Genomic DNA, 12,648 nt, shown 5'->3' on the forward strand with positions numbered 1-12,648 from the left:
GGTCTGTACGTGACCCACATCACTGTCCCAGACCAGGTCTGTACGTGACCCACATCACTGTCCCAGACCAGGCCTGTGTCTGACCCACATCACTGTCCCAGACCAGGTCAGTGTGTGACCCACATCACTGTCCCAGACCAGGTCTGTGTGTGACCCACATCACTGTCCCAGACCAGGTCAGTATGTGACCCACATCACTGTCCCAGACCAGGTCTGTGTCAGACCCACATCACTGTCCCAGACCAGGTCTGTACGTGACCCACATCACTGTCCCAGACCAGTTCTGTATGTGACCCACATCACTGTCCCAGACCAGGTCTGTACGTGACCCACATCTCTGTCCCAGACCAGGTCTGTACGTGACCCACATCTCTGTCCCAGACCAGGTCTGTATGTGACCCACATCTCTGTCCCGGACCAGGTCTGTACGTGACCCACATCACTGTCCCAGACCAGGTCTGTGTCTGACCCACATCTCTGTCCCAGACCAGGTCTGTATGTGACCCACATCACTGTCCCAGACCAGGTATGTACGTGACCCACATCTCTGTCCCAGACCAGGTCTGTGTCTGACCCACATCACTGTCCCAGACCAGGTCTGTACGTGACCCACATCACTGTCCCAGACCAGGTCTGTCTGTGACCCACATCACTGTCCCAGACCAGGTCTGTACGTGACCCACATCTCTGTCCCGGACCAGGTCTGTACGTGTCCCACATCACTGTCCCAGACCAGGTCTGTACGTGACCCACATCACTGTCCCGGACCAGGTCAGTACGTGACCCACATCACTGTCCCGGACCAGGTCTGTATGTGACCCACATCTCTGTCCCGGACCAGGTCTGTACGTGACCCACATCACTGTCCCGGACCAGGTCTGTACGTGACCCACATCTCTGTCCCAGACCAGGTCTGTACGTGACCCACATCTCTGTCCCAGACCAGGCCTGTGTCTGACCCACATCACTGTCCCAGACCAGGTCAGTATGTGACCCACATCACTGTCCCAGACCAGGTCAGTGTGTGACCCACATCACTGTCCCAGACCAGGTCTGTGTGTGAACCACATCACTGTCCCAGACCAGGTCAGTATGTGACCCACATCACTGTCCCAGACCAGGTCTGTGTCTGACCCACATCACTGTCCCAGACCAGGTCTGTACGTGATCCACATCTCTGTCCCAGACCAGGCCTGTGTCTGACCCACATCACTGTCCCAGACCAGGTCAGTGTGTGACCCACATCACTGTCCCAGACCAGGTCAGTGTGTGACCCACATCACTGTCCCAGACCAGGTCTGTGTGTGACCCACATCACTGTCCCAGACCAGGTCAGTATGTGACCCACATCACTGTCCCAGACCAGGTCTGTGTCAGACCCACATCACTGTCCCAGACCAGGTCTGTACGTGACCCACATCACTGTCCCAGACCAGGTCTGTACGTGACCCACATCACTGTCCCAGACCAGGTCAGTATGTGACCCACATCACTGACCTAGACCAGGCCTGTGTCTGACCCACGTCTCTGTCCCAGACCAGGCCTGTGTGGCCCACATCTCTGTCCTAGATGTCTCTGGGGGTTGCAGGGAATGTGTGCATCTTGGTGCTGTGTGAGTGAGTGTGGGTTGTGTGTATCTGGGGTCAGAATTATAAAGCGGTCACCTGTCAGACAGAACCCACATCCTGTATCACCGTGCTCGCTCTCTGGCTATCGCAGTTCACATCAGCGTGTGTCGAGGCTGTGAATGGGACAGGGACTCATGCTTTCCATTCGAGTTCACACACCAGTAACTGTGGTGCTTGTTAACTCTTTCATTGCTGCAGAACATCCCGTTGTAACCTCACGGCCTTGCCTTGTGTATCACGACTTGTTACTGACAATCAGAATCAGGCTTAATGTCACAGGTACACGTTCTGAAATTTATTGTTTTATGCCAGCAATACAGTATTAGTAACTTATAGTAACAGGAAAATCACTGTGTTACAATAAGTTATGTATTAATAATATACAATAAGACCGTCAGATATTGGAGCAGAAGTCAGCCATTCGGCCCATCAAGTCTGCTCCGCTATTCAATCATGGGCTGATCCAATTCTTCCAGTCATCCCCACTCCCCTGCCTTCGCCCCACACCCTTTGATGCCCTGGCTAATCAAGAACCTATCAATCTCTGCCTTTAATACACCCAATGACTTGGCCTCCACAGCTGCTTCTGGCAACAATTTCCACACATTTACCACTCTCTGACTAAAGTAATTCCTCCGCATCTCAGTTCTAAAAGAACATCCTTTAATCCTGAAGTTGTGCCCTCTTGTCCTAGACTCCCCTACCATGGGAAATAATTTTGATTATCTAATCTGTTCAGTCCTTTTAGCATTCAGAATATTTCTATGAGATCCCCCTCATTCTCCTGAACTCCAGGGAATACAGCCCAAGAGCTACCAGACGTTCCTCATACAGTAACCCTTTAACTCCTGGAATCATTCTCATGAATCTTCTCTGAACCCTCTTCAATGTCAGTATATGCTTTCTAAAATAAGGAGCCCAAAACTGCACACGATACTCCAAGTGTGGTCTCACAAGTGCCTTATAGAGCCTCAACATCACATCCCTGCTCTTATATTCTATACCTCTAGAAATGAATGCCAACATTGCATTTGCCTTCTTCACAACCGACTCAACCTGGAGGTTAACCTTTAGGGTATCTTGCACAAGGACTCCCAAGTCCCTTTGTATCTCTGCATTTTGAATTCTCTCCCCATCCAAATAACAGTCTGTCCATTTATTTCTTCCACCAAAGTGCATGACCGTACACTTTCCAACATTGTATTTCATTTGCCACTTCTTTGCCCATTCCCCTAAACTATCTAAATCTCTCTGCAGGTTCTCTGTTTTCTCAACACTACCCGCTCCTCCACCAATCTTTGTATCATCGGCAAGTTTAGACACAAATCCATTAATCCCATAGTCCAAATCATTGACATACATCGTAAAAAGCAGCGGTCCCAACACCAACCCCGGTGGAATTCCACTGGTAACTGGCAGCCAGCCAGAATAGGATCCCTTTATTCCCACTCTCTGTATTCTGCTGACCAGTCAATGCTCCACCCATGCTAGTAACTCCCCTGTAATTCCATGGGCTCTTATCTCCATAAGCAGCCTCATGTGCAGCACCTTGTCAAAGTCCTTCTGAAAATCCAAGTACACCACATCTACAGCATCTCCTTTGTCTACCCTGCTGGTAATTTCCTCAAAGAAATGCAGTAGGTTAGTCAGGATGGATTTTCCTTTCAGGAAACCATGCTGGCTTTGGCCTATCGTGTCATGTGCCTCCAGGTACTCCATAATCTCATCCCTGACAGTTGATTCCGACAACTTCCCAACCACTGACGTCAGGCTAACAGGTCTATAGTTTCCTTTCTGCTGCCTCCCACCCTTCTTAAATAACAGAGTAACATTTGCAATTTTCCAGTCATTTGGTACACTGCCAGAATGTATCGATTCTTTAAAGATCATTGTTTATGTCTCCGCAATCTCTCCAGCTACTTCCTTCAGAACCCGAGGGTGCACTCCATCAGGTCCAGGAGATTTATCCACCCTCAGACCATTAAGCTTCCTGAGCACCTTCTCAATCGTAATTGTCACTGCACATACTTCACTTCCCTGACACCCTTGAATGTCCGGTATACTGCAGATGCCATCCACTGTGAAGACTGATGCAAAATATGCATTCAGTTCCTCTGCCCTCTCTGCATCTCTTATTACAATATCTCCAGGGTCATTCTCTACTGGTCCTATATATACAGGTGCCCCCCCCCCCCCCCCGTGTTTCGAACGTTCGCTTTATGACACCTTGCTGTTACAAAAGACCTACATTAGTTACCTGTTTTCGCTAACAGAAGGTGTTTTCACTGTTACGGAAAAAGGCAGCGTGCACCGAGCAGCCAAGCTTCTCCCCCGGAACTGCATTCTAGCCACCATTGCTTAAACACGTGCTGTGAGCATCTGTGCTTTATGTCCATTTATTTTGTGCATCCGTTAGCAAGATGAGTTCTAAGGTATCGGAAAAGCCTAAAGGAGCACGTAAGGGTGTTACACTTAGTGTAATATTTTTCCCAGGTTGGGAAATCAAGAACTCGAGGACACAGATTTAAAGTGAGGGGGAGAGAAGCTGAGAGTGGGCAGTGTACCAGAAGTGATTGAGGCAGGTACAATAACAACATGTAAAACAGTACAGGCCCTTCAGCCCACAATGCTGTGCCAAACTTATAACCCACTCTATGATCAGTCTAACCCTTCCCTCCCACGTAACCCTCTGTCATCACCCATGTGCCATTCTAAACGTCCCTGATGTATCTGCCTCTACCACCACCCCTGGCAGGGAGTTCCACTCACCCACCACTCTCTGTGTAAAAAACACTACCTCTGACATCCCCTTCGTACTTCCCTCCAATCTCCATAAAATTATGCCCCCTCATATTAGCCATCTCCACTCTGGGAAAAAGTCTCTGGCTGTCCACTCTATCCTTGCCTCTTCTCATCTTGTACACCTCTGTCAAGTCACCTCTCATCCTCCTTCACTCCAGAGAGAAAAGCCCGAGCTCACACAACCTCTCCTCATAAGACATGCTCTCGAATCCAGGCAGCATCCTGGTAAATCACATCTGCTTCCTCCCAAGGGATTTGGACAGGAACATGCACAGGAAAGGTTTAGAGCAGGAATTCCTGACCTGGTGTCGAAGGACACCCGGTAAAACTCCAGGGTTTAGAGTGATATGAGCCAAACATAGTCAATGGGACTAGCTTAGGTTGGTCAGCAGGGAGTGCTTGGGCCAAAGGGCCTGTTTTGGTGTTGTGTGACTCTGTCCCTGGTGGTCACAGGATTTTTCCTGTGTATGACAGGTCAGCACCCCCTTGGAACCAGGTTCCACCTGAGTCCAAGACCAAAGCGAGGAGGCTGGTGGGACATGGGGCAGGTTTAGCCTCTCTTCCTGAGACCCTGGAGAACCAGACAACAGCTGGGTGGTTGGACCTTGCACAGCTCACCCAGCGACAGATGGTGGTCTTGGTGGCAATGTGCCACCTCCGCCTGCTCATGACAACACACACAAGCTGCTGGTCAGGCAGCATCTGTGGAGATGAACAAACATTTCAGGCTGAGGCCCTTCCGTTTGTTTTTGCAGTGCGTTGTCTTTTCTTGCACGTTGGTTGTTTGTTCTGTTGGGTGCGGTCTTTCACTGATTCTATTGTGTTTCTTGTATTTACTGTGAATCCCTGCAAGAAAACGAATCTCAGGGTTGTAAATGGTGACAGATATGTACTTTGACAATTAATTTACTTTGAACTTCCTTTGGAAAGGAAGGGGGTAGAAGCCGGGAGAAGGAGTTTGCCTCTGCCACACCTGAACCAGTTTCTCAGGCGTGATGGTATTCCCTTCTCGCTATGCCAGAGACGAGGACTCAGGGACACAGTGGGAAGGTGAGGCACTGTCAGCCCAGAGGTACGGTGTGAGAATGAGATGTTTCACAGCAGCAGGCAAGCAGCACAGCACCGGAAACCACAGGCTGCTCCTGGAGTCGGAGGTACCACGCGAGGCAGTGGGCTGTTGGTAACGTGGAAGGAAATGGTCTGAGCGAGTCTGTCGTCACACCGGGCAGAGTGAGTGAGTGAGCAGGACCTCGAGGGAGGCAGGCGGGCACGGGGAGAGCTGCAGAAGGCTGGAAGGAGAGCAGAAAAGGGAAAAGGGAAGGGAGCATAAATGGAGTGAGAAAGGGATGGGAAGAAGGAGAGAGAGAGGGACAGAGAGTTACAGAAAACAGAAAGAGATAAAGAGTGAAGGAGAGAGGGCCGGCTGGTGAAGGAGAGAGGTGAGGAGGGATGTCACCATCCAGAACCAACCTCACGTCTGCAGGGTGAGTGAATGGATCGACAGGAACGAAAGATTCACTTTGGAATTTTCTCTCCATCTCTGCTTTCACATTTTTCAATATCTCCACGGAGTTTTCGATAACGTAGAGAGGAGGATTTTGATTTGAAATCAGTATCTTCCAGTCAGAAGGAAGGACAAGGACCACGAGGTAAGAGAACTTGGACGTCGAGGGAGGTGATGAGAAGTATGTAAAGCAGAGGAAGGTAGAATCAAACAGAGCCCTTCAGGATTATAAAGAGGCCAGAAAAGAACTCTGGAAAGCTAGAAGGGGCCATGAAAAGTCCTTGGCAAGTAGTATTAAAGAGAATCTCAAGACATTCTATACATACATCATGATAACTAGGGAGAGCATAGGACCCCTCAAGGATAGAGGTGGGAACATTTGTTTGAACGTGGAGGATGTGGGTGAGGTTCTTAACAATACTTTACATTGGTTTTTACCAAGGAGAAGGAAGTGGAGGATAGGGAGATCAGCGCTGAGAGTATTGATACGTTGGGGCATTTTGAGGTAAAGGATGAAGTTGTGTTGGGTCTTGAATGAATATTAAGGTGGATAAGTTCCAGGGCCTGGTGGAATACACCCTAGGTTATTAAGAAAAGCATGTGAAGAAATTGTTAGGGCCTTGATGAATATTTTTGTGTCCTCTTCAGCCATAGGCAAGGTCCTGGAGGACTGGCAAGTAATTAATGTTGTTCTATTGTTCAAGAAAGGAACGAAGGATAATCCTGGAAACTATAGACCGGCAAGTCTCACGTCAGTGATTGGGAGGTCACTGGAGAGAATTCTTAGGGATAGGGATTATGAGCATTTGGAAGACCATGATCCAATTAAGGAGAACCAACAAGACTTTGCACTGGGAAAGTTGTGAATTACTAACTCGATTGAGTTTTTGACGAGGTGACGTGGGTGATGATGAAGGTAGAGCTGTAGATGTTGTCAACGTGGACTTCAGTAAGGTGCTTGACAAAGCCCCTCATGGGAGGCTTATCCAGAAGAGTAAGATGCACGGGGTTCACTGCGAATTGGCTGTTGGGATTCAGAACGGACTTGCCCAGGGAAGACAGAGGGTGGTGGTTGAAGGGACTTATTCGAGCCGGGGGTCTGTGATTAGTGGTGTTCTGCTGGGACCTCTGCTGTTTGTGAAGTATATAAATGACCTGGATGAAAATGTAGATGGGTGGCTTAGTGGATTTGTGGATGATATGAAGATTGGTGATGTTGTGGATAGTGTAAATGACTGTCAAAAATACAACAGGATATAGATCAGTTATAGGTAAGGGCAGAGAAATGACAGATAGAGTTTAACACAGCCAAATGTGGTAGGTCAAATGAGAAGAGTCTTAAGGCTCTCTATTGTCAGGGTTGACGATGGATGTTCCATTCCAGCTGAATACGTCGGATACGCAAGCCAGGGCAGTACGATATGGAGAGCAGACTGTCACCAGTGTAGTTGGCTCACCCTCTCCATACAGAAGGTGAATCCAAAGAAACACTAGAGACCGAGACAGATTGGCACCCAGCAGATCACAGGGGTCGCCCGTCAGCATTGAATTCAACTTCGGCATTCCAGCTCCAGATCTTCCCTTTGGGTTTACTCCCGAAGCCTCCCCTATGAGTGAGTACAGCCACAAGGCAGCAGAGGTTTGAGATCAAAGATTGCCTTCTCCTGGATGAGCTGCCAACCACGGTTCACAAACCACATCTGCCCAGTGTGATTGGCTTTAAGGTATCAGTAACCCACCTTTGCCCCTTCTCCTGTCAGTAGAAAAGGTTCTGCTGGGCTTAGAAGCTAAGCCACACGTGAAGGCCAGGGCTGGACTTGATTGTCAGGGAAACCCACCATTTAATAGGCAGTGGGAGCTTGACCCACAAACCCTCATCCCTGGCTACGACAATCTTAAAGAACCTGTAAAGAGACCCTTAACAGTGTTGATGAGCAGGGGGATCCAAGTTCATAGCTCCCTGAAAGTGGCTGCACAGGTTGCTAGGGTGGGTAAGAAGGCATATAGTAGTTGAGGCATTCAGTTCAAAGGTCAGGAAGTTATGTTGAGGCTTTACAAAACTCTGGTTAGGCTGAGATAAGATCTGACAGAGGCTCATAAGATTATGAACGCATAGATAGTGTAGATTTGCAATATCTTTTTCTCAGATTTGAAATGTCTAATCCCAGAGGTCATGCTTTTAAGGTGAGAGGGCATGAGAGGCAAGTACAATGAGGGCATGAGAGGCAAGTTCAATGAAGGCATGAGAGGCAAGTTCAGTGAGGGCATGAGAGGCAGGTACAATGAGGGCATGAGAGGCAAGTTCAGTGAAGGCATGAGAGGCAAGTTCAATGAAGGCATGAGAGGCAAGTACAATGAAGGCATGAGAGGCAAGTTCAATGAAGGCATGAGAGGCAAGTACAATGAAGGCATGAGAGGCAAGTACAATGAGGGCATGAGAGGCAAGTTCAGTGAGGGCATGAGAGGCAAGTTCAATGAGGGCATGAGAGGCAAGTTCAATGAAGGCATGAGAGGCAAGTTCAATGAGGGCATGAGAGGCAAGTTCAATGAGGGCATGAGAGGCAAGTTCAATGAAGGCATGAGAGGCAAGTACAATGAAGGCATGAGAGGCAAGTACAATGAGGGCATGAGAGGCAAGTTCAATGAAGGCATGAGAGGCAAGTACAATGAGGGCATGAGAGGCAAGTTCAATGAAGGCATGAGAGGCAAGTTCAATGAGGGCATGAGAGGCAAGTTCAATGAAGGCATGAGAGGCAAGTACAATGAGGGCATGAGAGGCAAGTTCAATGAAGGCATGAGAGGCAAGTTCAATGAGGGCATGAGAGGCAAGTTCAATGAGGGCATGAGAGGCAAGTTCAATGAGGGCATGAGAGGCAAGTTCAGTGAGGGCATGAGAGGCAAGTTCAATGAGGGCATGAGAGGCAAGTTCAATGAAGGCATGAGAGGCAAGTTCAATGAGGGCATGAGAGGCAAGTTCAATGAGGGCATGAGAGGCAAGTTCAATGAAGGCATGAGAGGCAAGTACAATGAAGGCATGAGAGGCAAGTACAATGAGGGCATGAGAGGCAAGTTCAATGAAGGCATGAGAGGCAAGTACAATGAGGGCATGAGAGGCAAGTTCAATGAAGGCATGAGAGGCAAGTTCAATGAGGGCATGAGAGGCAAGTTCAATGAAGGCATGAGAGGCAAGTACAATGAGGGCATGAGAGGCAAGTTCAATGAAGGCATGAGAGGCAAGTTCAATGAGGGCATGAGAGGCAAGTTCAATGAGGGCATGAGAGGCAAGTTCAATGAGGGCATGAGAGGCAAGTTCAATGAGGGCATGAGAGGCAAGTTCAATGAAGGCATGAGAGGCAAGTTCAATGAAGGCATGAGAGGCAAGTTCAATGAGGGCATGAGAGGCAAGTTCAATGAGGGCATGAGAGGCAAGTTCAATGAGGGCATGAGAGGCAAGTTCAGTGAAGGCATGAGAGGCAAGTTCAATGAGGGCATGAGAGGCAAGTTCAATGAGGGCATGAGAGGCAAGTTCAATGAGGGCATGAGAGGCAAGTTCAATGAGGGCATGAGAGGCAAGTTCTTTTACACAGAATGGTGGGTGCTGGAATGTGCTGCCCATGGTCGTGGTAGGGGTGGATACAGAAATGACTTTTAAGAGGCTTTTAGACAGCCACAGGAATGTGAGGAAAATAGACCTGGACATTGTGCAGGCAGAAGGAATTGATTTAGTTGGCCATTTGATTACTAATTTATCTGGTTCATCAGAACATCGTAGGCTGAAGAGGCCATTCCTGTGCTGTACTGGTTTATGTTCTATCTTCCAGACACCAGCTACAGTTCAGTAACTTGCCGGTGTTAGACTGGGGTATAGAATTGCTATTTTCCACGTAGTATAACTTTCCTAATCACCTACGCATGTACTCTTGATTGTTCAGAGAATGTTCCGATAATTACAGTAGAGTTGCGTCTGTATGTCTCTAGAAAGTTCTTAGTTTTCACTCTGCGTGTCATGCTACTGAAACCTGGCTATGTTATCAGTTGATTGTCACTGGAATGCTGTTATCTCCAGTCTGAATCTGAGACACCCACGATTATATTTTCCTTTGTCTTTTCTTTGTTCTGCCAGCTCTCTCGTCTTCACTTTTTCGTCCTTGTAGTATCTATTAAAACGGCCATAAGCAACAGGTTTTATGCCTCTTTCTTGACCTCTGAAGAACCTTTGGATTGCAAACATATCAGGATCCAACACCAGGGACCAGGAACTCCTCCCAGACTGGCGGCTGGTTGCTAGTGGCAGGGTCCTGATGTGGATTTAGGGGGCAGAGGTCAATGCTAACACCCAGAAATCACAGGCAGGGTTGCCGTTTCTTGCCAGAGGCAGACCTTTGCATTTTTATTTCTTTTTCTGGCATCTTCATCTTCCTTTTCCAATCCTGATGAAGGATCTTGGCCTGAAACATCAACTGTTTTTTTCATTTCCATAGTTGCCGCCTGTTGCTCCACCATTTTGTGTGTATTTCTCTGGATTTCCAGCATCTGAAGAATTTCTTGTGTAGCTGACAGAAGCACTTGCATGGGAGGGTGAGGGGGGAGAGAGGGAACTTTCTTACTTGCTTAAGCCCACCTCCTCTGCTGGGACATGTAGCTTCTCAGTGTTCTCTATTCTGGACCAGTCTTGTCCCAGATGCAGCACATTTTCTTGGTATATCCTTCCTCTCCCAAGGGTAAGGTCTTTGGAGCTTCTGTTGGCATTTCTGTAAAGCTGGGTTTTTATGGGATGGGGTTCCTTTCACAGCCAAGCTTGGGACCAGCCATGGCTGATTTGAGAGAACTCCGCAGCGTTGAAATACTCAGGGTACGTGGGTACATGCCATTGGGTCAATTGGTAAATTAGTGTTTTCATACAGTAAAAAACTTTGTTTTGCATGCCATCCCGACAGATGATTTCCACAACAGTGCATCGAAGTTGTTACGACAGTAACTGAACGCAGAGCAAAGAGTCACAGCTGCAGAGACAGGCAGGCAGGAAAGTGCAAGGACCAGGATAAATTGTGAGTTCAACAAGGAGATTCGGTTCTTGATTAGTCAGGGCATCAGAGGTTACGAGGAGAAGGCAGGAGAATGGGGTTGAGAGGGGCAATAAATCAGCCAGGATGGAATGGCAGTGCAGACTTCCTGATCCTGTCTTGTGATCAGAGTCAAACTAATAGGGAACCATTCGACGGTGGGGTAGAAGCTGTCCTTGAGCCTAGTGAAATGCGCTTTTAGGTTTTTGTATCATCTGATGGAAGAGGGGAGAAGAGATAATGTCTGGGGTAAGTGTGGTCTTTAATTCTGAGGCTGTGGAAGTGCAGAGTCCACGGAGGGGAGGCTAGTTTCTGTGCTGAGCTCTACCTACAGCCCTCAGGCAGACTAGCTGCTGTACGGAGCTGTACATTGTGCACAATGCGTACGGAGCTGTACATTGTGCACAATGCGTACGGAGCTGTACATTGTGCACAATGCGTACGGAGCTGTACATTGTGCACAACGCGTACGGAGCTGTACATTGTGCACAATGCGTACGGAGCTGTACATTGTGCACAATGCGTACGGAGCTGTACATTGTGCACAATGCGTACGGAGCTGTACATTGTGCACAATGCGCACGGAGCTGTACATTGTGCACAATGCGCACGGAGCTGTACATTGTGCACAATGCGTACGGAGCTGTACATTGTGCACAATGCGCACGGAGCTGTACATTGTGCACAATGCGTACGGAGCTGTACATTGTGCACAATGCGTACGGAGCTGTACATTGGAAAAGGATGCTTTCCATGGTGCATCAGTGAAAGTTTTTGTGAACATGCCGACTTCCTTTAGCCCCCTGTCTATGACAGGGACTTGAAAGCAGGAGATAGGAGTGGTGGGGGTGGGAAAGGGGGTGAGGGAGTGACCTATGACCCGGTCTACACCACAGAGATCAAACAGCCGAGATGGTCAGGGGGCTTGGTCTGAGAAGCCAGGAACCATGTTACTGTTAGATCACGTTCTGAACCCGAAGCAGGTGTAATATCACTGGCATATGTTACGAAATTTGTTGTATTGTGGCAGCATTACAATGCAATACACAACAATAAAACCTTTAAATTTCAAAGTAAGAAATATATTTTCCAAATTAAATTAAATAAGTAGAGCAAAAAAAGAGAAAACAAGTAGTGGGATGGTGTTGATAGGTTCATCGTCCATTCAGAAATTTGTTCCTGAATCATTGAGTGTGGGCCTTCAGGCTCCTGTACCCCCTTCCCGATGTAACAATGAGAAGAGGGCATGTCCTGGGTAATCGGGTCCTTAATGATGGACACTGCCTTTCTGAGGCATTCGCCGTTTGAAGGTGTTCTGGTTGCCGGGGAGGCTGGTGCCCATGATGGAAGGAACTGGCTGAGTTCACAACTTTCTGCAGCTCTTTCCCATCATGCCAGAACTCTGGATGGATTGTAGTGTACGGAATCCAGGGAATTAGGGAAATCAGCCCCTGAAGTTCTGATGTGGCCATTGCTGTTTGAGGAGTTGTTAGGCTGTTGTTGAGTCCATGGTGGGGGGGGGGGGGGAAATAATGTGACTGTTACCGGGTATACTGCGGTGAGCGGGGGTGGGGGGCAGTGTGCAAGAAGACTCTGGAGCTGCTCTGGGTTTGTGTCTTTCAGCTGGGGCAGAGTTCCCACCTCCCACCAC

General features: G+C 48.4%; 1 protein-coding gene across 4 annotated transcripts in view; it reads left to right on the top strand.

The window, feature by feature from the left end:
- The first annotated feature begins 5,660 nt into the window (after positions 1-5,660).
- Positions 5,661-12,648, top strand: part of LOC140731541 (tyrosine kinase receptor Cad96Ca) — a 37,119-nt gene continuing 30,131 nt past the window's right edge. For 2 of the 4 annotated variants that reach the window (XM_073053015.1, XM_073053018.1), the window contains exons 1-2: positions 5,661-6,079; positions 12,621-12,648. The exon at positions 12,621-12,648 is cut by the window's right edge and continues 63 nt beyond it. The gene's annotated coding sequence lies outside the window, so the exon portion shown is untranslated. Of the gene's footprint in view, positions 6,080-10,898; positions 10,983-12,620 lie in introns of those variants that run through there. The other 2 variants (XM_073053017.1, XM_073053016.1) reach the window with 2 other exon arrangements.

The sequence above is a fragment of the Hemitrygon akajei genome, chromosome 8 (assembly GCF_048418815.1).
Source record: "Hemitrygon akajei chromosome 8, sHemAka1.3, whole genome shotgun sequence".
NCBI lineage: Eukaryota > Metazoa > Chordata > Chondrichthyes > Myliobatiformes > Dasyatidae > Hemitrygon > Hemitrygon akajei.